The 23,389-nt window shown below is 42.0% G+C and overlaps 1 protein-coding gene across 2 annotated transcripts in view; it reads left to right on the plus strand.

Moving 5' to 3' along the window:
- CDH4 (cadherin 4) overlaps nucleotides 1-23,389 on the plus strand; it is a 1,160,485-nt gene that overhangs the window by 560,342 nt on the left and 576,754 nt on the right. The gene's annotated exons all lie outside the window — the stretch shown is intronic.

The raw sequence follows: 23,389 nt of genomic DNA on the forward strand, positions 1-23,389 counted from the left end.
TCACTATGTGAAATGGGCATTATGATTAAATGAATGTGATTAAATGAATGAATGAATGAATAAACAGATATGGACTCAGTGTTTGTAATGGGAAGGAGTTCAGATCATTAAACGATTAATGCCACAAGTGATCAGTTGCGAGACATCTGGGTAAATATATGCCTTTGGAATAATTCATGTGAATTTCTATGCACATGGAGTTTAGCCGTGGCTGTGTGTGTGTGTGTGTGTGTGTGTGTGTGTGTGTGTGTTAGGGATGCTTAAGCGATTTCATCTCAATGAATTGTGATATTAACTGATTTAGTCGACCCTGTTGGGAATAATAAACCCACCAGAATCGATGTTTGAAATTGCAAAATGTTCCAGCACGGTTCTTCATTTGAAAAGCACCGTTTAAAATGCATTTCCAGATCCTGGTGTGAGCTTTCTTAATAAGGTGTTCCTTGCTAGTATCAGAAGAGAAGAATGTGCAATTATGTAAAGGAGGGAGAAAGAAAGATAAAAATTGGACGAAGAAAAGCATAATGGAACATACAAGACATGTAGAACTTGCTGCAGTGGTGAAATTCAATTTTTTTTACTGCTGGTTCTGTGGGCATGGCTTGGTGGACATGGCAAGGGAAGGATACCGTAAAATTCCCATTCCCACCCCACTCCAGGGGGAAGGATACCGTAAAATTCCCATTCCCACCCCACTCCAGGGGGAAGGATACCGTAAAATTCCCATTCCCACCCCACTCCAGGGGGAAGGATATTGCAAAATCTCCATTCCCACCCCACTCTAGGGCCAGCCAGAGATGGCATTTGCTGGTTCTCCGAACTACTCAAAATTTCCGCTACCAGTTCTCCAGAACCTGTCAGAACCTGCTGAATTTCACCCCTGACTTGCTGTTACATCAATCAATCCGACACAAATCTGAAGTCATATATTGCTAACAACCCAGGGGTGGGTTGCTACCGGCATTACTGCCAGTTTGGCATCCAAAAAACGATAGGAAAGGGGGGGGGAATGTTTTTTGCAATGAAGATTGTTTTACGCATGGGCAGAACCCAAAATCAAGATGGCACCGCCACCGATAGAACCGGTTCGGAGGTGTAGCAGGCCAAGTTACTGCCTCCTCGGCTGAACCGGTAGGAACCCACCTCTGCTACAAGCGTCAGTGATTCTACACAGCCTTAAGAATGTCTGGGTTGTTATTTGCCTCTAGACAAATCCAATTTTCCTCCCACAACCAATTTAGTGGCTACACCTATCCTTCTTTGTTAATACACAACCTGACTTGGGATAACTGCAGATCCTATTTTCCAATCCTTCTTTTTTTCTTTTCTTTTCTTTCTTTTTTTTTCTTTTTTGCTTTATCCACTGCTACACCACCCCCGTGGGGATTGGAAAGCAAAATGTTTTTTTTTTCCTTCTTCTTCTCAGAAATCTCTATTGTGTTTATTCCAAGGAAATTGCAGTAGCTTAAATGTTTCTTTTTCCCTTGCCATTATTCTGACTTGTAGAAGGGCAGCCTGTTCTCCCCTTGGCTCCTTGGATAATGTGACTCATGTTTGAGCATCAAAGTTGCTTAGGAACAAGAACATTTTGTGGAAATGGAAGATGAGGCTGAACAATAACTGGCTTTAAGCTACTATCAAAATACAAAGAAAAAGTCCTCGGTCTAAATTATCAGCTATGTTTTATATATTATCTTTTCTAAAAAACGGAACGTTCTTTTGACTTTTTTATTTAAAGAGGGAGTGGGGGGGATGCAATGTTCTCACCAGGAAATATATTTTAATAACAGAATGACAAATTTGGAAGGCACCTTGGAGGTCTTCTAGTCCAACCCCCTGCTCAGGCAGAATACCCTATTCCATTTCAGACAAACGGTTGTCCAATCTCTTTTTTAAAATTTCCAGTGTTGGAGCATCCACAACTTCTTCCAGTCTTATATCTTTGCCTTGTTCTGTGCTCTGGATAATGTCAGCTGCGATGTGTCCAGCCATCCTTTGATGTTCTTGGACAGTGTTCCTTGTAGGGCTCACTCTTCCAAACATAATTGCTTTCTCCATTGATAATGTAACATATTGTATGCCATCTTTATCTCTTGAAAATGATGCATGGAGAAGGTTCAGGCAACTAAATGCTGGATTATAACATTCATGTAGCTGAAGAATCCTGACAATTTCAAAATCTGCAAACAATTCTCTGTGTGTGTGTGTTTCTGCAAAGTTTCATTGTGATTGATGTTCACAATGAAATTTCTCTAGTCTTTATAGCTGCTTCCCCGTTTTTACAATGATACATGTCAAGTATCTCTGTCATATTTGGGAGCGTTTGAAAGGGGGGGGGAGTTTTGATGGGGAGGAAACTCCTACTACTAAATTATCTAGTGCTTAGAAGATGATCAGCGAAAGAGCTCTTTCTAGATGTTTATGAGATAATTAAAGACTGAGAAGTTCATAAAATTAAGAAAGAGAATGGAGTTCATAATACTGAGAATTCACAAAGTAGTCATAGGCAAATTATTGTACTACAAAGATAGGCTATTAGCACAAGAGGTAATTAAGAGTTTGTTTACCCAATCCACTGATATCTGTGCTATTAATTAGTGGATGTTATCTGAAGTCAACAGTTTTGGTTCTTAAAGAGCCAAATTACAAAACAATGTTTTGTTTGATTAGTCAGAGGTAAATTTCCACTGTGTTTGATAGAGTTTAATCCTTTTCTGTATTGATTGCAGCTGAGCTAAGCATGGTAAATTCCTTGATGCAGCTAATTTTTAAAAGCTGGCCCTTGGAAGAAGAGATTTGTAATAAGAATCAGTTTATTCTGTGCAACAGTTCCAGGGGTGGGTTCCTTCCAGTTCTAACCTCTTCTGTAGAACAGATTCCAGAAATCTACAGTGCAGTTTAGAACCAGTTCCAATTCCCTCCCCCCGCCCGTCCGCACATCATCAAGATGAAGAGTGAGAGGAGGAATTCTGGGAGTTGAAGTCCATAAGTCTTAAAACTGTCAAGTTTGAACACCCCTGGAGTTTTTTTCTAAAGGGTTAGGGGTGCAAGGGTCTTGTAACTTTGACAGCTTTAAGACTTGTGTGCTTCAAATGCCAGAGTTTCTGAGCCAACATGACTGGAGGAGGAATTCTGGGAGTTGAAGTCCACAAGTCTTAAAGCTGTCAAGTTTGAACACCCCTGGGATTTTTTTTTCCTAAAGGGTTAGGGGTGCAAGGGTCTTGTAACTTGACAGCTTTAAGACTTGCGTGCTTCAAATGCCAGAGTTTCTGAGCCAACATTTTGGTTGCTAAGCAAGAGCGTTGTTAGTGAGTTTCACCACATTTTACAAGTTGGCCACGCCCACCCAGTCACATGGCCAGCAAGCCACTCCCACAAAGCAGACCACACCTACAGAAGAGGTTCTAAAAAAAATTGAAACCCACCACTGAACAGTTCCCATAGAGTACATAAAAATCAGAACACATCCTCCCTAGCAGCTAACACCCAGATAAGCAGGGATCAATACCAGACAAATGATCAAGCAGAATGCAATTCCCAGCCAAGGAACTATCAACTTGAAAACCCTCACCAACATTAACAGGGCAAGCCACTGTACATGAGCAGAGTAAACCCAAGGGTGAAATTCAGCAGTTTCTGGAGAACCGGTAACGGAAATTTTTAGTAGTTCAGAGAACCGGCAAATACTACCTCTGGCTGGCCCCCAGAGTGGGGTAGAAATGTGGATTTTGCAATATCCTTCCCCCAGGAGTGGGGAGGGAATGGGGATTTTCTAGCATCCTTCCCCTGCCATGCCCACCAATCCACGCCCACAGAATCAGTAGTAAAAATAATTTGAATCTCAGCATTGAGTAAACTCCACCCTCCCTAACACTGTTGGTGCTATCTAGTTGGGTAATAAACATCTGCAAGCAAAACAACCAAGTTCAGAGAGTAGAAAAGACAATTAGTTTTGTTTCCTTTTGATTAGAACCTGCAGGCAGAAATCTCAAACAGCTGCTGAGCTCCATTGTTACTGGAGGGCCCTTATTATGTGTATCCTTTCTTTGTTAGTGTGATAGGTGACTGTAATTCTCAGCAATTACCAGAGTGGGTGTCTAGCATTCAAAGAAGGAGCTCCTTCTCTGGTAAATCCACTTCCATGCATGCATGCATGTATGTATGTATGTATGTATGTATGTATGCATGCATGCATGCATGCATGCATTGTGTCACAACCCCTGGTATGCCCAAATATGGGAGGGAACACTCTGCTTCCCTTTTCTGTCCCTTGACTCACTCCAGGAGACCATCCAGGCAGAAAACCATATTTTTAATGTTGCCTTTGTTACATTTGTGTTGTATTTGTGTTGATAAATAAATAAAGGGAGACTAGTATAGATCTATTTCAAGCTATTTAGCTCTCATCAGCTAGCCATAGGTTCAAATCCCAGTAAGGGTATGGCTTGCTTATGAGAGCTAAATAGCTTGAAATAGATCTATACTAGTCTCCCTTTATTTATTTATCAGCACAAATACAACACACACACACACACACACACACACACACACACACGTCAAATAGCTTCCTCGAACTGCACCGTATCATAAGCATCCTTCAATTGCATGAACAGGGAATCAGTGGGAGACTCTGTCATAGATCTTTCACCATTTTTTCTCCTTTTGACCTTGAGAAAGCTGCTTTAAGAAGAGAACCAACCTTAGAACTCAGGAGAAATTTTCTGACAAAACAATTAATCCGTGGAGTGACTTGTTTCCAGAACTTGTTGCTGCTCCATCACTGAAGGTTTTTAAGAAGAGGTTGGACAGCCGTTTGTCTAAAATAATACAGGGCAGGCGATGTGTCAAACTCGATTTCATTGAGGGCCGCATCTGGGTGGTGTTTCGCCTCAGGGGGCTGGGGTGGCCGTGACCAAGGTGGCCATGGCCAGCTAGATGTCACTTATGTCTGATGAAAATGGGCTTCGGAGCTCCATTTCTGGCTGCGACAGCCACCTACAACCCTCTGCCAGCAAAAACGGAGCTGGGGAGGATTGCACACGGCCTGCCCAAGCTCCATTTTTAGCTGTGATAGCCTTTTGCAAGCCTTTGCCAGGGAAATGGAGCCCTCCAGGGCCACAAACGGCCCTCCCGAGCTCCATTTTTCCTGGCAGTGGCACTGCAGCTGTGGTGGGATACGACTGATACACCCCCGATACAAGTACCATTCCGGTATGGTGCTCCGGAGGGCCCACCCACCTGCCCGCCCTCCTTACCTCAGGGCTTTTGCGCATGCACATGGAACGTACAGCGCCTGCACGATTCTCCACCAAGCAGGTGGAGCGTCAAGACAGTAAGTAAGCATGCACATGCTGTGTGCATGATGCACATGTGCTGTGCATGCACATGGTGGACACCCAGCCCCGTTGCAGTATAACAGTTGCAGTGGGATCCGGAACCCACCACTGCACCACAGTCCAGTCCTTCGCTGTTCCAGGGGAGATCCACATGCCAGATCTAAGCACTCCATGGGTCGGATGTGCCCTCTGTGCCTTGAGTTGGGCACCCCTGCTGTAGAGTCTCCCACTTAAGCAGCAGGTTGGGCAAGATGACTTCCAAGCTCCTGTCCAACTCTGGTATTCTGTAAACCATTCTGAGAGGGCTGTAAGAGCACAATGAAGCGGTATATAAGTCTAAGTGCTATTGCTAAGTGCTGTTGTTGGGGAATTCAGTTTAAGTCCTTGGATCTTAAAATAGCTAAGGTTGAGAAACACTGGTCTATGCTAATTGCCATATTACTGTTCCCAATAGCTCAGGAATGTTTTGTCCGTTTTGATATGAAGAGAGGAGTTACAGAGGTAACATGCATAGTTCCTTGTTGTTCATGTCTTTCTCTTTTTCTGATTTTTTTTTTTTGCCTGCAATTATCCTGTTTTTGCAAGTAACTCTTTTGATGCTTGCTGATGCTTAATAAATAAACATCAAGTTCCCTATTTGCTAGCGAAACCAAGTAGCGATGAGGGGTGTGTGTCTGCTTGTTCTGATCTGGATAAAGGGATTGACAGACACTCTGATGAATGCAAACTGAGCTGGAAATTACCCACTGTCGTTTTCCAGGGGTTGCATGGCTCAATCATTGTTGCAAGTGAGAAAGAGGCTTCGCCGTGGAAGTTTAAGTGTCTGGTGTGTTATGATGACAGTCCTAACAGATCTACAGTCTAATTGCATTGTTGGATGCAGAAGAAAGTAATGTGTAACACAGGGTACTTGTGTAGCCAAAACATTGGAATATTTATATTAATTTCACCCAGGTATAGGTAGCCTGTCAACCCTGAAGCTGGCCTGGCCATTTTGCAGCTTCAGTGTTGCCACACTGGAGCTGAGGGATAGGGAGGAGGGAATAGAACTAGCTGGGGTTTTGTAGCCAAAACAAAATACTTTTCTCCTGGGAACCAAGGACATTCCCACAGATGCCCAGAGAGAGGAGGAGTAATGTTACCGGGCAACCGGATGGCACTTCGATTGGACCATTGTTTGGGAAAGGGGGGGGGACTTTTACTTTTAATTAGGTGAAAACCATGGGAACTTTCAGAGTCGGTTTTCACCAAGTTGTGCCGAGACAATATATCCAATAAAACTATTCTTTGAGGAATCTACCTGCCTGAGTTTTATTTGCTATGGAACCCTGACATAGCGCTGGATTTGTTCAGCAATCATTGGAAGTCACAATTGTTAGTAATGTAGGCTAATGGTTGGGTCAGCAATATATAAGCCATGAGAGTAGTACTGTTTCTTTAAGTATTGCTGTAACGGGATTGGTTGCTGTTACCTCAAGCAGCCATAAGATGGAGCCAAAATGACTGTTAGCTCTCTGTTTGTTAGATGCTGATCGGTGGATACTGCTTGTCGATGTATCATGAGTTACTATGAGTTTTGCTACTGTTAGCAACTTTGTGTGCTAAACTGATTATATGATACTGGACAGTGTTTGATGGATCACTCCTTAACTGAGAACATTGATGACTGACTGTCTTATCCGTGTATGACTTGAACTGTGTAAATTGAAATCTGAATACCTCTATTTTCCACATAAGTAAAATACCATTACTTTTACTATTCAGTGTCCCTGTATGCTGGTTTGTGCATGTTTTTCCACACCACTCTCATTACGCTTCTCTGCACACTCGCTCTCCTAACGGGGAGCTTACCTAACAACAATGACACTGGGGGGAAAAAGTGACTTATGACGCATCCTTGCACTTACAACCAATGCAGCATCCCCAAGGTCACATGTTCAAAATTTGGCTGCTTGGCAACCGGAATGCTTTTATGATGGTCTGTGACTTGGCGTTCGGTAATCACCTTCCCAGCTGGCTTTCAAGAAGCAAAGTCAATAGGGAGGCTGTCAGGATTCTAAGTGACACCCCCAACGAAAGAGGACTCCAAGGCTTGAGGTTCCTCAAAGTTCCATTTTATTAGAGATGTCCTATCGGCCCATCTGGGAAAACCCGAATCTGAAAGCTTCCAGGTTTTCCCCACCCAAATGAAAGTCCAAGCCCCTGCCCAGCTCCCACATGTCCATGACATGGTCCAATCAATGCACCGTCCAAAACTGGACATGCCTCCCAGTCACCTCATCACAGCTGCAGGGGAAGACGTCCTTGACCCTCTGAGAAAAGAATGTTATTTTGACTATATATCACCCACACTCTATATAATCCCCCTCCCATTTTCCCACAGTAGAAAATGTGGCAGGCCTGAAGGCCGAAATGCAAAAGATGGCTTCCGAGTCTGACAGAAGCTGGGTTTACCTATCCATTTTAATGATTTTAGGCTGAGAAATATCTCTAATGAAAATATTTTGAAACTCTTTTTTGTTACAGCAGGTAATCCTCAACCTTGCAACAATTCATTTAGTTACAATGTTCAAAGTTACAATGGCACTGTAAAAGATGACCTATGACCGTTTTTCACATTATGACTTTTGTGGCATCCCCAGGATGATGTGATCAAAATTCAGATGCTTGGCAATTAACTCATACTTATGACGATCGCTTGTGTCCCAAGGTGGGGAAGCCAGATTCCCTTAACAATCGTGTTACTAACTTAGCAGTTTCACTTAACCTGCGTGGCAAGAAAGGGGGCAAAACTTACTGAACAAATTTCTCGCTTCACAACAGAAATGTTGGGCTTCATTGTAGTCGTAAGTCAAGAACTACCTCTATTTTTTTTTCTTCCTTAAGAACCTCTGGCCACCTCTTTGCTAGAAGCTCCAAGGTCCAACTTTTCATACGGGCTTCTGTTTAATTATTAATTTAACACGATTGTTTTAAACTTTTTCTGAATTACCTTCTCCCCATCCCCCACCCCCAATACCCTTCATAAACCAGAAAGAACTTAGTGGTTGGCAGTCTACTAAGTCAAATTAATCAAACATTCATTTGCGATTTTAAAAAATTCAGTTATCCTATATCTGCTGTGCTTGTTTTGGGTCTCCATGGCAGGGTTACCAATTAATCCACCTTTTAATTCTACCTTTCTTGCCCATTGGAGAAAGACAAAAACTGCAGCAGAAAAGATTGCAGAAATATAGATTACTACCTGATAACCCGGGGTTGCCCGGGTATTTATTTATCCTAATCCTATATTAAGACAGGAAAAGCCCTGATTTCGGCAACAATTAACATTAGTTACAAATGTTTTCCCTGTGTCTATACATTTGTCCTCAAAAATAATCAGAGCCTTGTTAAAAAGGCAGAGGTTAAAAACCAAAGGTAATTTCTAATGTTGGATTTTCCTCCTTACCAGAGGGAGCCCCCTTGTGGAGTACTGTGAAGCCATTACCAGGGCAACTCCACTGCGATGTACAGTAGAAGCCATTTTAGGGCAGTATGGTAGAAGCCATTTAAGGCACAACAGGCTGTATCTTAACAGAACAAACCCCCCCCCAAGGGGTGTTACGGGTGTCTTACCCCCACAGTATTTGTTTCCAGAGAGTACGTTCATCTGTGCACCAAGTTTGGTTGAAATTGCTTGAGGCGTTCCAGAGTTATGCTGGAAAACACACACATACACACACACACACACACATATGAAAACGCTGATATAAATAGCAGCAGGGACTTTTCTCTATGTCATCTTCAGAAAGATTTGTTTTCATAAAGCATACTGATCATATTCCAAATTATAACATAGAATGGCATTATGAATCCAGTAAACATAAGCTATTGACAAAGAATATAATCCAGTTCACAGTTACAGAGGCTTAAGACCCATTTAAATAAGAGAGGCTTAAGCATGTTTAACAGCTGGCTGGATGGCAGCCAGGGTCTCTTTCAAACAGATTTAAAGATGCCCACTGATCTTCCGCTCATTGTTGCTTTAATAATGGACTCCTTGTGTAAAGGGGGGAAGGGGAATACATAGGCTGACCTAGTAAAACATCAAATTTCACAGCTTTCTGTAATTAATGGCACAATTCTGCCTTGATGCTCTTCAAGTGGCTGAAAAAGAGCCGTTGAAGGTGATTAGGTTCTGGGAGGAACAGAAAAGCAAAAAAGCTTTTTGGTCTGCATGGGGGAATTTTCTTCTCGTGCATTTTGGTTATTTTTGCACATTTGGTTATTCCTGACCACACTTCATCCTGATTTAGGGAGGGAGAATGGTTGTAATATGGTGCCAGTGAGGTTATAGCTTCCCATTTTGCATTTTCTCGAGGAATACAAATACATTTCAACAATAAAATAAATTCCACCCCAGTTGCTATTTGATGGGCAAATGTTGGCCCATTTTGGGGGCACTGCTGGCTTCAAATTTCATCAAGCCAAACTATGAACACAATCTCTGTGGTTCGTATCCTCTGCAGTTTGCTTTATTTACCTTTCACGAGCCATGGGAATGGTATCCGTATAATTTGGTTTGTCACAGCAATAAATAAGCTTTGGTTTAATATGACGGGCTTGCCTCGAAACCCATTTAAATTATAGTTCATCGCACAGTCATGTTTAGACTGCATTCGGCATTTTAATCCCCCTCTGGAATCATTCTGATTGAGGTGGGATGGGGATTGTTTGATGGTATTAAAGGTATGGTCACCGGATGTAAGCTATTCCGAGTAAAGATGCCTTTTGCAATTGACCTGATTTTTGTCCATGCCAATAATGTTCAAGTGGTGCCCTAGAAGTTTTGGATTGCACCCAAGGCACCTATTCTTAGTGGTACTATCCTTCCTTTCTTTTGCAGCAGTGGCTCTATTTTTGTTTGCAAAGGTTCGTATTTTGTGATTTTTCTCTTCTTTTCTATCCTATTGTCTCCATGTACTCTGGTGTCCATTCTCCAGACTTTTTTTTTTGACCTTCTTCTCTACAATTATTAGTTCTGAGGTGTGGTGTGGCAGCTGCTTGTCTATTTGAATTCTAAAATCCCAGACCACTTCAGTTTTCTAATGTCCTGTTACGATTTTGTCGCCCCACAGTTCTTGTTGGTGGGCAAATGGTATTTCTTGCTGATCTTCCAATGCACCACTGTTGCTACTTTGTCATGTCATTGTTGATAGTCAGCGGTGAGATTCAGCCGGTTCGGACTGGTTTGGGTGAATCAAATGCTAATTTTACATCTGGTTTGTCGAAGCGGTAGTTGCAAGGACTGGCTGGCCTTGCCCGCCTCACCCCACCCCTCCCAGGAGTCTCCACGCAGCCCGTTTTGAATGCCAGATAAGTGCAGGGCCCGGACGGAGGCTCTGGGAGGGCCTCCCAGAAGTTCCAGAAGTCTGGAAACGGGTCCGTTTCCGGCCTCCAGAGGGCCTCCGGAGCCCAGAAGAGGCCATTTCGCCCTCCCACCATGGTGCAGGAAGCCAAGTAGGCCACGCCTACCATGGCCATGCCCACCCAGCAACCAGGCAGAGAACCGGTTGCTAAAATTTTTGAATCCCATCCTGTATAGTCCAGCTGTGCAATCTTCTTGCAGCAGCTAGCTAGGTAGTCCAATATTTCTGATGTTTCTTCAGTTTCTTTTCAGAGGAGCATTAGCTGTTGATGTCTTCTCAATTCCGATTTGGTATGCATTTGTTCTTAAGGCTTGGTCTTGTGCAGCTAGAATTAGCCCCTCTATCTCTTTCTTCAGCTTTCCTTCTCTTAACGATTGCCAAGTTATCAACAAAGTTGTTATCCACTTTGCCTGCTATTTTTTTTAATGTATTGGCCATGTAATATTTTGGCTTGCCATGTCTCTTTTCTGTTCTTCATTTAGTCTTTCTCATAGGCTAGTTTGGTCTCTCCAATAGTCAGTAAGTCTTCATGGCATCCTAACCTCAGTGCTGCTTCTTCACTGTCCTTCTGATATTCTTCCATTGCCTTTTTTCTTCTTGAACTATCTGGTGTAGTTGTAATACTGTAAGAGCCGCAATGGCTCAGTGATTAGAGTGCAGTACTGCAGGCTACTTTTACTGACTGCTGGCTGCCTGTAATTTTGCAGTTCAAATCTCACCAGGCTCAAGCCTTCCATCCTTTCAAAATGGATAAAATGAGGACCCAAATTGTTGGGGGCAATATGCTGACTCTGTAAACCGCTCAGAGAGGGCTGTAAAGCACTGCAAAGTGGTGTATAAGGCTAAGTGTTATTGCTATTCCCCAACCGCTTGTTTTACTTGATATGTAGAATCTGTCCACATTGTTGCATGGATGAAGGACATGATTCATTGTCATTATTTTTCTGATCTTCCTATCCAGGGCTTTTAACTTTCTTTGAGTCCAGTATGCTGTTCCAGCAGTAGATCTAATGAATAGAAATGCCCAGGTGTTAATTCTCTTGGTGGTATTTTAAGGTGGTATCAAAAGATTTTAAGATCTTCTGATGTATTCCCTCCTAACTTTCTTTTTGACTTGAATGTGTCTGATGTGGTCAGCTTGAATGATAGGCAGGTACATTATACCATGTTTCCTTTCGATGTATAATTCCAAGGAAAAGTCTGAATTCTTCCATCTATAACATGAGGATAATAAATCTCTGGAGCAATGTAATTATAAATAGAAATGTTACAGCTGTCTTATACTAAACGTCTGTCTAGCCAGTATTTGTACAAAATCTATTTTGGTAGAGTTCAGAGAACGCACAAAATAATAAGGTTGGATAGCTTGTGTTTCAGTGGGTTGCAGGAATCTAGCTGGTGTTTTCTGCAAACCATCACCTTGATTTACACTGTTTTGGGCATAAGAAGCTATGTAAACATGGCAGTTATACTTGGTTTATTTAAAAGTAACCAGTCTATTTCAGAAACACATTTTAAAAGCATTATGCAAAGACCTATCTCTCTGGAGAAGCTTATAATACTAGGAAAAGTGGTGATGCAATGGTGAGAATCAGGGGTGGCATTGATTTACCTTCCCTACCAGTTCACAAATGTGAGAGCGTGCACGCACATGAGCTCGCTTCAATCGCATGCGCTACATTTGCACATGTGCTCCGCCTTCCAAGCCTGCACTTTGCCTTTAAAAGGGGCCTAAATGGGATGCCGTAGAGCCAGGTGAACCGGTCAGAACCGGTTAAATACCACCTCTGGTTAGAATGCAGGATTGCAGCTACTTCTGCTAACTGCCAGCAATTTGGCAGTTCGATTCTCACCAGGCTCAAGGTTGACTCAGCCTTCCAGCCTTCCGAAGTCGGTAAAATGAAGACCCAGATTGTTGGGGGCGATATGCTGACTTTGTAAACCACTCAGAGAGGGCTGTAAAACACTGTGAAGTGGTATATAAGTGTAAGTGCTATTTCTATATGTATGTGTTGTGTGGCTTGTTGGCTGCTGGCCTCTCCAGTAGCCAAATCATAGGAGGAGGAGACGACATGGGAGTCAGATTCAGCACCAAGGCAACCTAAGAGCTCCGAGAGGGAAGTGGGAATGAGGCTGGCAGACAGATAGAGACAGAGGTGGAGCCTGCAATTTAACTACTCGTTCGCCCGAACTGGACGGAACCGGCTGAATTCCACCACTGCATTTATCTACTCACAATATTGCTAGGTTTCGAACTGTTGGCTTGGCAGGAGCTAGGGAGCAAGGGATGGGAGCTCACTCCATCTGATGGAGGTGGGCTCAAATTGCCGGACTGCAGACCATTTCTACCCCGCAATTCCGGTGTCATTAAGCCTCTGCGCCACTGTATGTGGCAGCTTGTGTGTTTGTCAGAGACCAAGCACTCTCCATCTGTGACTGGATTCAGATATTACACTAAGCCATCGTTTTAATTTAATTTAATATTCAATTCATAGCACACCTTTCTGCTTAGATAAGCACTCAAGGTGGTTTGTCTAATTTGGTTTAGCACAAGTATATCAATTCACTCATTGTCATTTGGAGCGTGAATTGAAATGACTCGAGAGAATCAGTGCCTGCCTTGCCCCTGAAATATTATTTTATAGGACATAAGAGAAATGTTTCCAAAATTTTCAAAATTAGAGTGTGTAATAAGAATACCGTTGAATGCTTGATTTATGTAACATCCTTCTTGGTTTCCACACAAATTATGGGATGAATTATGAAACTTTATAATAAATACTTATTTCTGATGCCTGGGATGGTTTATAGAAGTAGGGTAATTAATAACAACAACAACAACAACAACAACAACAACAACAACAATAATAATAATAATAATAATAATAATAATAATAATAATACATTATTGATAATAGCAATAACACATTGAGAAGATCTGCAAAACATACCATTTACCTGCAAGCAAGAACTGGTGAGACCATAGAATGGAGAAAGTCATAGAAAATGAAGAAACGAAAGTGTTGTGGGACCTTAGAATTCTAAGCTTTTTGTTGTTGGGTGCCAAAAATGTGAGCGTGCACATGCGTGCTGGCACCCATAATGCAAAGCACGCTCCCATGTGTTCATGCGCGCACATCACCCCCCCCCACTCTCCCCCCACGCACGCCACACTGCTCGCTTCCAAGCTGAGCTTGGTATTTCCTCCGGGTGGCGAGGGAGGCCATTTTTGCCCTCCCCGGGTTCCAGGAAAGCCTCCTATCAGAACTTCCTGTCAGCCTGTTGGGTCTGTTTTTCGCCTTCCCCAGGCTCCAGAGGCTTTACTGAAGACTGGGGAGGGCAAAAACGGCCTCCCCCGGCCCTCTGGAAGGCCAAAAATCAGCTGATGGCTCACGTGCCGACAGATATGGCTCCGCATGCCACCTGTGGCACATGTGCCATAGGTTGGCCATCACGGCCATAGACTTAACAATTATGGATATGAAAGATAAAAAGTCTGGATAGTCCATGTGGCTGCACCTGGAAACAGCAGAACAGAAGAGAAAGAAAAGAAAAACACAAAATACAAAGACCTGCTAATAGAAATAGAATGACTGTGACAACAGAAAGCCAAAACAGTACCATTAAGAATAGATGCCTTGGGTGCAAACTCAAAATATCTGAAGCACCACTTGACTCCTATTGGCATTGACAAAGTCAGCATTGGTCAATTGCAAAAGGCAGCTTTACATGGAACAGTTGACATCCTGTGGCAACACCTTTGAGACCATCAAACATCAACATATGCCTATCCCAAGTCCAGGTTATTTGAGGAATTGCCTCACCCCAATGGGATTAGCCACAGTGGTCCAGGGGTTAGAGTGCAGTACTGCAGGCTACTTCTGCTGCCTGCTGGCTGCCTGCCATTTGGTAGATCAAGTTGCACCAGGCTCAAGGTTGACTCAGCCTTCCATCCTTCCAAGGTGGGTAAAATGAGGACCCAAATTGTTGTTGGGGGCAATATGCTGACACTGTAAACCACTTAGAGAGTGCTATAAAGCACTGTAAAGCAGTATAGGTCTAAGTGTTATTGCTATTAACCTGCCCCACCAGTACCATCAGAAGGGGCATGCTGCGGACCCCATCAGTCAAGGAATTCTGACTAGTGTTGTCCAGAAGCAGAACCTTTTCTGCTATGATGCCCACCCTGTAGAATGTCATGCCTCTCAAGACGAGATCCTGTCTGTTTTTTTGTCAGAGATTTGGCAGTGTGACTATTATTATGAGATAAACCCAGGAGCAAAACAGAGCACACAGCACACAGAGCCTTTATACAGTTAATAGTGGTTTATATGCAAAAATATACAGACATATACATGGAGATAAGTCCATTACCACTCAACTATGAACACAAGGTGAGAAATGAGATACACGACGAGAGAGAGAAACACCCTCTAATGGCCACTTTTATATAGACACCTCTTAAAACAGTAAATGCCTTGTGTGGACCCCACCAGAGTCTTAAACCGGCAATACCTGTATTGCTGAATCATCATCATTGCGTCAGCTTACAGCTTACAACTTACAACCTTACATCAGCTGGCAGCTATTAAATCCTCAGTACCTGACATTTTTTTTGCTCCCTTCCTTGCCATCTTTGTTAATTTAAAGTCAATTTTTAATACTTCATGTTGTTGATGTTGTTGGTCAGTTGCTAAGCCATGTATGATTCTTCCCACACCCCTGGACCATAGCACACCAGATCCCCCTGTCATCTACTGTCTCCCTGAGTCTGTCCTAATTCATGTTTGTGGTACCAATATTGCTATTTAACCATCCCATCTTCTGCCATCCCCTTCTCCTTCTACCTTCAGTCTTCCCCATCATCAAGGTCTTTCCCAAGGAGTCCTCCCTTTTCATTTGATCAAGTATTTGAGCTTTGGTTTCAGTATCTGTTCTACCAAAGGGTTTTATTTATTTATTTAGTGTAGGGCAAATACATGGACTTATAATAGTTGAAATGTCAATGTCCAGTCCATCCAGCCATTCAAGGAAAGGGTGGTCTATGTTGAAAAAAATCAGACATTGGGCCGGTGTAAGCTCTTGATGGACATTCAGACACAATGTGTTTGACATTTTGTTGAGGAGTTCCACAATCACACTGAGGGGTAGAGACAAGACCCCAATGAGTCTTGATAGACACCATGTTGAGTGCAGATCCTGATCAGGAGTTGACCAAAGCTGGCAAGGAAGATCAAAATCTGGCACCTTTTGTGTAGGGTCATCTAGGTAACTGCCCGTATCTGGGCGTTCAGCAGCCCGTTTGGCTTTCCACTGTGTGTTGATGTCAAAGTTGTCAGACAGCTGTTGAGCGAGTGCCAGAGGGGGGCCAATGGATAATTGGAATTGATTTCCTTAAGTCACATTAAGATACAAGTTAATGTTGCATCTTGTTCTTTTTTACTTGGTTGCCAGCTGTCTGGAATTGCCGCTTGGTGAGATGGGCAGGATATACATTTCATAAGTAAATGAATACATGAAATCACCTTTAATCAGAACTTCACCAACTTTGTATCCTGGCTTGAAAGACTTTCCACAAAGAGAAAAACAAAGCCAAATGTTGAGATTATTCTGCTCCATGCAGGTGGACTTGAAAGGCTGCTCTTTATCTTTTGATGAAATAAGAAATTCTGGGGCAAAAGCAGAGACAGGCGTGCATTGGTTACCGGCACTGCACTGCAGTTAATACTGCTTCTGTTTGTCTAATTAGACTCCCTCAACACAGGGCTACAAAATGCTACCATATGGTTCCTTGCAGCTGAACTTGTTTCAGCTTCTGCCAAGGAGAATGCAAAGTTTGAAACAAACTTTGCATCCTTGTGGCCAAAGACCAGCCTTGTAGCAAAATAATTGAGAATCCATCTCTTCCTGGAGTGGAAAGGTCTTTCGGTGCATCCGTGCCAGATGTGAGCTTCACCGGCTCGCATCTCTTAAGAAATTCTACAGAAATTATCCGGTGACATCGCTGATGCGACTGGTGGCCGTTTGCACCAGCCTTTCCCTTTGAAGCATGCCAACACCGTGTTGAAACGTTGGCCATAAGTTGAACATTTTGACAGAACTGGTTTGGACCCTTCTAATCAACAACTTCCTCCGCATTTGCTAATGGGCATTGTCAACGTAAAATTCCGCTCTTCAGCTCTTCCCTCTTAGATACAGATACAGATTAACAGAATTGGAAGGGACCTTGGAGGTCATCTAGTCCAAACCCCCAACAAAGCAAACTCTACACCATTTTTGACAGATGGCAATCCAGTCTCTTCTTGAAAGCTTCCAAGAGATAAAGCTCCCACAAACTTTTCCATTGGTTAATTGTTCTTACCATCAGAAAATTTCTTCTTATTTCTAGGTTGAATCTCTCCTTGATCAGTTTCCATCCATTATTCCTTGTCTAGCCTTCAGGTAGCCTTGGAAAATAGCTTGATATCTTCCTCTCTGTGGCAGCCCCTCAAATATTGGAAGACTGCTATCATGTCTCCCCTAGTTCTTCTCTTCACTAGACTAGTCATGTCCAATTCCTGCAACTGTTCTGCCTATGTTTTAGTCTCCAGTCCCCTAACCATCCTGGTTGCTCTTCCCTGCACTCTTTCTAGAGTCTCAACATCTTTTTTATAATGTGGTGACCAAAACTGGGTGCAGTATTCTAGGTATGATCTTACTAAGGCTTTATAGAGTGGTATTAGTACCTCACTTGATCTTGATTGTGTCCCTCTGTTAATGCAATTTAGGATAGCATTGGCTTTTTGGGCCACCGCCACACACTGTTGGCTCATATTTAATTGGTTGTCCACTAAGACTCCAAGATCCCTCTCACAGTCACTGCTATTAAGCCTGGTTTCACCCAGTCTTGAAGTAGGGAAAAAGGGAAGAAGTCTTGCAAAAGTTACCATCCCATATAAATTCTCATGCCATAGAGTATTTTACACAGAAATTAATCTTGAATTTTTCATCATCCCTATCGAAAGAAAATGCCTTTCTATTGTCAGGACATATGCATTGTGTTGGGCCCCATCCTCCGCCGTTTTTGCCTTCCAATTTATTTCAGAGGTCACAGATGCCATTTTGAGTTTCCCCCATTTGATTTGTAGTTTTGTTTCTCTTGTAGAGTACTTCTGCATGCAGGTGCATCTCGAACGCTATTCAAAATACTATTCAGAAGGAAGCGTAGATCCAATCATGTAGATACAAGATTTCATTATGATTTGCCTCCAGGATGTGGGGCATGTTTGTAACCCCCCAAAAAGAAACACACTGACAATGGCAGTCTCTCTTTCCTGGAAAAAAAAAGCAGCCAGGGAATGAACATATAAGCAAGAGACAAAGAAAGATTTCAGGATCTTTTTAAAGCACTGCTATGTCCCACAATAGCTATCATTTGGCCATTTTAAATTAGACAAATGGACAGATGATGAAACAGATGATAGATTTGCAAGTGTAGGAAATACATTGGATTTTAACAATAGCAATACTACTTAGAGTCTTAGACACTCCATATGGCTTTTACATCCCTTTCTAAGCAGTTTATAGAGTCAGCATATTTTCCCCAACAATCTGGGTCCTCATTTTACTGACCTCAGAAGGAAGTCTGAGTCAATGTTGAGCCCCATCAAGATCAAACTTCTGGCTGTGGGCAGAGTTTGCCTGCAGTACTGCACTATAACCACTGCATCATTTTCTTTATATGAACATTATATAAGCTGAATTTTTGTCTTGGGTCCATCCCACTCTTGAGTTTCCCAACATGATCATGAGAAGCTGAGTGTCTTTCCCAGTCAAGGAAAAGTTGTACAGCTTAAACATTGTGCTTGAGTGCCTCCGTCATTCATCTTCCAGAGGAATTTTGTGTAGCACCTGTGGAATAAATTTCTCACTTGACAGGGTGGTTTTTAATGACATCATATATGGGCTGATAGAAAGTTGAACACCATAGTTTTCATTTACTTTCTGTATGCAGTGGATCGATCACAAAAGCTGTGAGCCATGAAACATTTATGTTCCGTCTAATCACAGTATTGGTAATTAATAAGCCAATTCATAATAATAACAGATGTTGGCAGATAGACTTGATCCCACTTGGGGCCTTCTTTTTTTTTTCCAAGCCGAAGATGATTAAATTTATGTCTTCACTTTTCCCTAAACACGCCATACAGACACAAGTGGGTGCACACACTCCTGCACGCCCTGTTGTTATTTTAGAGTTTTGAAGCGAGAAATATATTCCACAATTTGGAATAGTTTATCATTTCTTGCCTTTAATTAAACCCACAATGTAATGGTTGTTTGACAGCTCCCAGGAGATGCAGCAGCTTAATTATTGGAGGTGTGATATTTCTGCAAGTTTGAACTAGAAACTTTGTGGTGTCTCCTTTGTTTCTTCGTTCTTTGAAATGCATTCAAAACAGTCCCATTCATACTGTTCATACATCTTTGATGAGTGATCTATATGATTTCCCTTGGGTAATTTGTACAGTATCATAATAAGTGACAGCAGCTAGCTAATAGTTGATCTGGAAAGCTACCATATTTTTCAGAGTATAAGACGCTCCAAAGTATAAGACACACCTTCCTTTAGGGGAGGAAAACAAGGGGGGGGGAAATCTGCTTCTACCTCCCAGCAATTTGCCTTCTTGCAACAAACAGCAAGCAGTACAGACAATATACACTGTTTGTAGTGTTACATTTCAGACTACACCTGTACAGATGCTGTTCAAATTGATGGGCTATATTCAGTGTATAAGATGCACCCAAATTTTCACCCTCTTTTAGGGGGGAGAGTGCGTCTTATATTCTGAAAAATACGGTAAGTGTAGCAATCCTGGGCCGTATTTAGAGGCAGCATGGGGCAACGTGCCCCAGCTGACTCGCCCTGGCTGTCTCATCATCATATTAGTAAAGTAAACTACATAAAGCTGTCTATCCAGTCCCTAGGAGTTAAACTCCATTTGAAGTACTTCAAATTACATAGCACCCAATTTTTTGTTGACCAAGCCTGCACAGTGGTGGGATTCAAAATCTTTTCCTACCGGTTCTATGAGAGAGCGCTTCACATGCACACTCGCACTTTGCACATTGGTGCGCTTAACATGTGCTTTCCGCATGTGCGCAGCACTCAAAGATCATCCTCAGTATGAGTGCTGAAAACCTTCTTTCCTTTCCTTTTCTCTCCTCTCCTCCCCTCTCCTTTCTCTCTTCTCCTTTCTTCCCTTCCTCCTTCCCTTCCTCCCTACTCCCTTCTCTCCATTTCCCTCCCTCTCTCCCTTCCACCATAGTGGAGGTAACACAAGGCACAAAGAGAGAATAGCTAAGCTTTTCCATATTCTAATTACAATGCTTCGGGCCCAGATCAAAGATATTAAGATGTGACAAGAAGGTACAGCATTCCATCCGGTTTATAGTGGCTGGGAAGCTATTGAAAGTAACCGTTTCCATTTGTGCCAAACATCCAGTTATTGATCTTAGGGGACTAATTTTGCTTTGTTTGTTTTATGGAACGTGTTTTTATTGGTCAATGACCAATAACATTCCTGTTCCGTTCTGACATATTTTATAATGCATTGTCAGCACATCAGTGTGTTTTCCCCATAACAACGGCAGGTTAGTTTGATTGTGCAGAAGTTGCTCGCATTTTTCTCCCTACCTACCCCACAGGATTTTTGCTGCAAAAGAAAAAGGAGAAAAATGTATGCTGCTTTTTTTTGTTTTTTTGTTTTCTCCTGGAGGAAAAGCCATACATAAATCTGAGAGCTAAACAAAGTAATTCTTTCCACTCTCGCTTCTTGTCTTTGACTAAGTAAAGCTGAAATGAATCAAGCCGGATGTTTTGTTTTTCAGTTGCTCCAATCTGGGATCTTTCAAAGATGAGACACACAAAGTCGGAATAGAGCTGGAAGGGACCTTAGAGGTCTTCCAGTCCAACCCCCTGCTCAATCAGGGGACCCCATACCATTTCAGACAAGTAACTGTACACTCTCTTCTTAAAAATCTCCAGTGATGAAGCAGCCACATCTTCTAAAGTCAAGCTGTTTCTCTTGTTAATTATCCTCACTATTAGGAAGTTTCTCCTCAATTCCAGGTTGCTTCTCTCCTTGATTAGTTTCCATCCATTGTTTCTTGTCTGGTGTTCACCTTCTGGTGCTTTGGAAAATAAGTTGACCCCCCCTTCTTTGTGGCAGCCCCACAAATACTGAAATACTGCTATCATGTCACCCCTAGTTCTTCTTTTCTTTAGACCAGCCATACACAATTCCTGCAATCCTTCTTTATATGATTTTGTCTCCAGACCAATATATATATATATATCAGGGGTGGGTTCCTGCCAATTCTAAGCTCTTCTATAGAAGAGGTTCCACAAATCTACAGTGCCAGTTAGAACTAGTTCCAGCTCCCTCCCCCCACCCGTCCGCACATCATCAAGATGAAGAGCGAGAGGAGGAATTCTGGGAGTTGAAGTCCACAAGTGAACACATAGCAGTGTGTATGTATGTGTGTGTGTGTATATATATGTATGTATGTATGTGTGTGTATATATATATATATATATATATATATATATATATATATATATATATATATATATATATATATATATATATATATATATATATATATATATATATATATATATATATATATATATATATATATATATATATATATATATATATATATATATATATATATATATATGTTTGTTTTCGTAGATTTTCACGGGTGTAGGTATGCTGGTTTTGTTGTATTTGGGTCTTTTCCCGTGTAAGGTTGAGATTGTCTTTGCAACGTTGTGCACAGAACACAAAAATGCAGTAAGAAAAAAAGAAAAAACTTCTTCCCTTTTCCAGCACCTTAAAGCTACAGGACACGAAATCAACTTTGAAGGAGCCAGGTTAATCTCCAAAACAGAACACCTCCACAAGAGAATAATCATGGAAGCCATCGAAATAGAGAAACACCCCCACAGCATGAACAAACGTGATGATACCTCCCGCCTACCAAACATCTAGAAACCAGCCCTAGCCAACAAACGAACACCACCCACCACCCAAGCCGTTAAAATACAAAACAACAATGCACACACAACCTGCACCAATCAGCACCAATCTACCAATCATGATACAACCACACAACCAATCATTCCACTTAGTGAAACAAAGCCACCACCCCATCCCCTCCCACCAAGACTTACAGAAAGACGGCAGCTCCGTTCCCATTCTAAGCCCACAGCTTGAAGATGCCAGGTGTGATTCTGCCGAAATGTTGCAAAGACAATCTCAACCTTACACGGGAAAAGACCCGAATACAACAAAACCAGCATATATATATATATATATATATATATATATATATATATATATATATATATGTATGTATGTATGTATGTATGTATGTATGTATGTATGTATGTATGTATGTAGGTAGGTAGGTAGGTAGGTAGGTAGGTAGGTAGGTAGGTAGGTAGGTAGGTAGGTAGGTAGGTATATGTATATGTATATGTATATATTTGCATTTGTGCTGATAAATAAATAAAGGGAGACTAGTATAGATCTATTTCAAGCTATTTAGCTCTCATCAGCTAGCCATACCCTTACTGGGATTTGAACCTGGGCTGTATTACATATTAGGCAGATGTGTTAGCCACTAAGCCACAGGCTCTCCTCCTTTATCAGCTATGCCAGGGAAATAGGTATGTATTGTGTTAAAACCCCTGGTATGCCCAAATATGGGAGGGAGCACACTGCTTCCCTTTTCTGTCTTTTGGCTCACTCCAGGAGACCATCCAGTTCAAATCCCAGTAAGGGTATGGCTAGCTGATGAGAGCTAAATAGCTTGAAATAGATCTATATTAGTCTCCCTTTATTTATCAGCACAAATGCAACACAAATGTAACAAAGGCAACATAAAAAAGATGGTTTTCTGCCTGGATGGTCTCCTGGAGTGAGACAGAAAAGGGAAGCAGTGTTCTCCCTCCCATATTTGGGCATACCAGGCGTTGTGACACAATATATATACATATATCATACACATGATTTCTAATAATATGTCAAATTTGTGAATTGTGAGGCCTTTTGAAATTTAGCTGCACAAAATTAAGGTGAGGGCCATATGCAGTGTTAAGTTCTTGACTTCGAATAGTCTGTAAAAAGGCTTAATAGCTTTAGTTGGAAAACCACAGGTGAGCTTCTTGTGTCTTCTAACTTTTATAAGCTTCTTTTCTTCTCCAAATGTAGGCGTAGGACAGGGGTCGTCAACCTTAAACACTCCAAGAGCCATTTGGACCCATTTCCCATAGAAAAGAAAACACCGGGAGCCACAAAATCCTTCTCGTGCCTGACTATTTCTTGAGCGCCCACAAAACGAGCATATGTAGTTGAATGAAACTTTATGTTTTCTTCTGAAACTTTTCTTTTCTTGGATTAATCCATGGTTGGTTGGAAAGCTCAATAAATCACGTGCTGGTGGGTGTCGTATATTGGCGGTTGTGGCACATATTTTGAGCAACAGGGAGCCGCAGCAGAGGGATGAAAGAGCCACATGCGGCTCCAGAGCCGCAGTTTGCTGACCTCTGGCATAGGAGAAACATTTTAGACTCCAATGGTTTAATCAAAACTC

The sequence above is a fragment of the Natrix helvetica genome (assembly GCF_964273705.1).
Source record: "Natrix helvetica genome assembly, chromosome: 3".
Taxonomy (NCBI): domain Eukaryota; kingdom Metazoa; phylum Chordata; class Lepidosauria; order Squamata; family Natricidae; genus Natrix; species Natrix helvetica.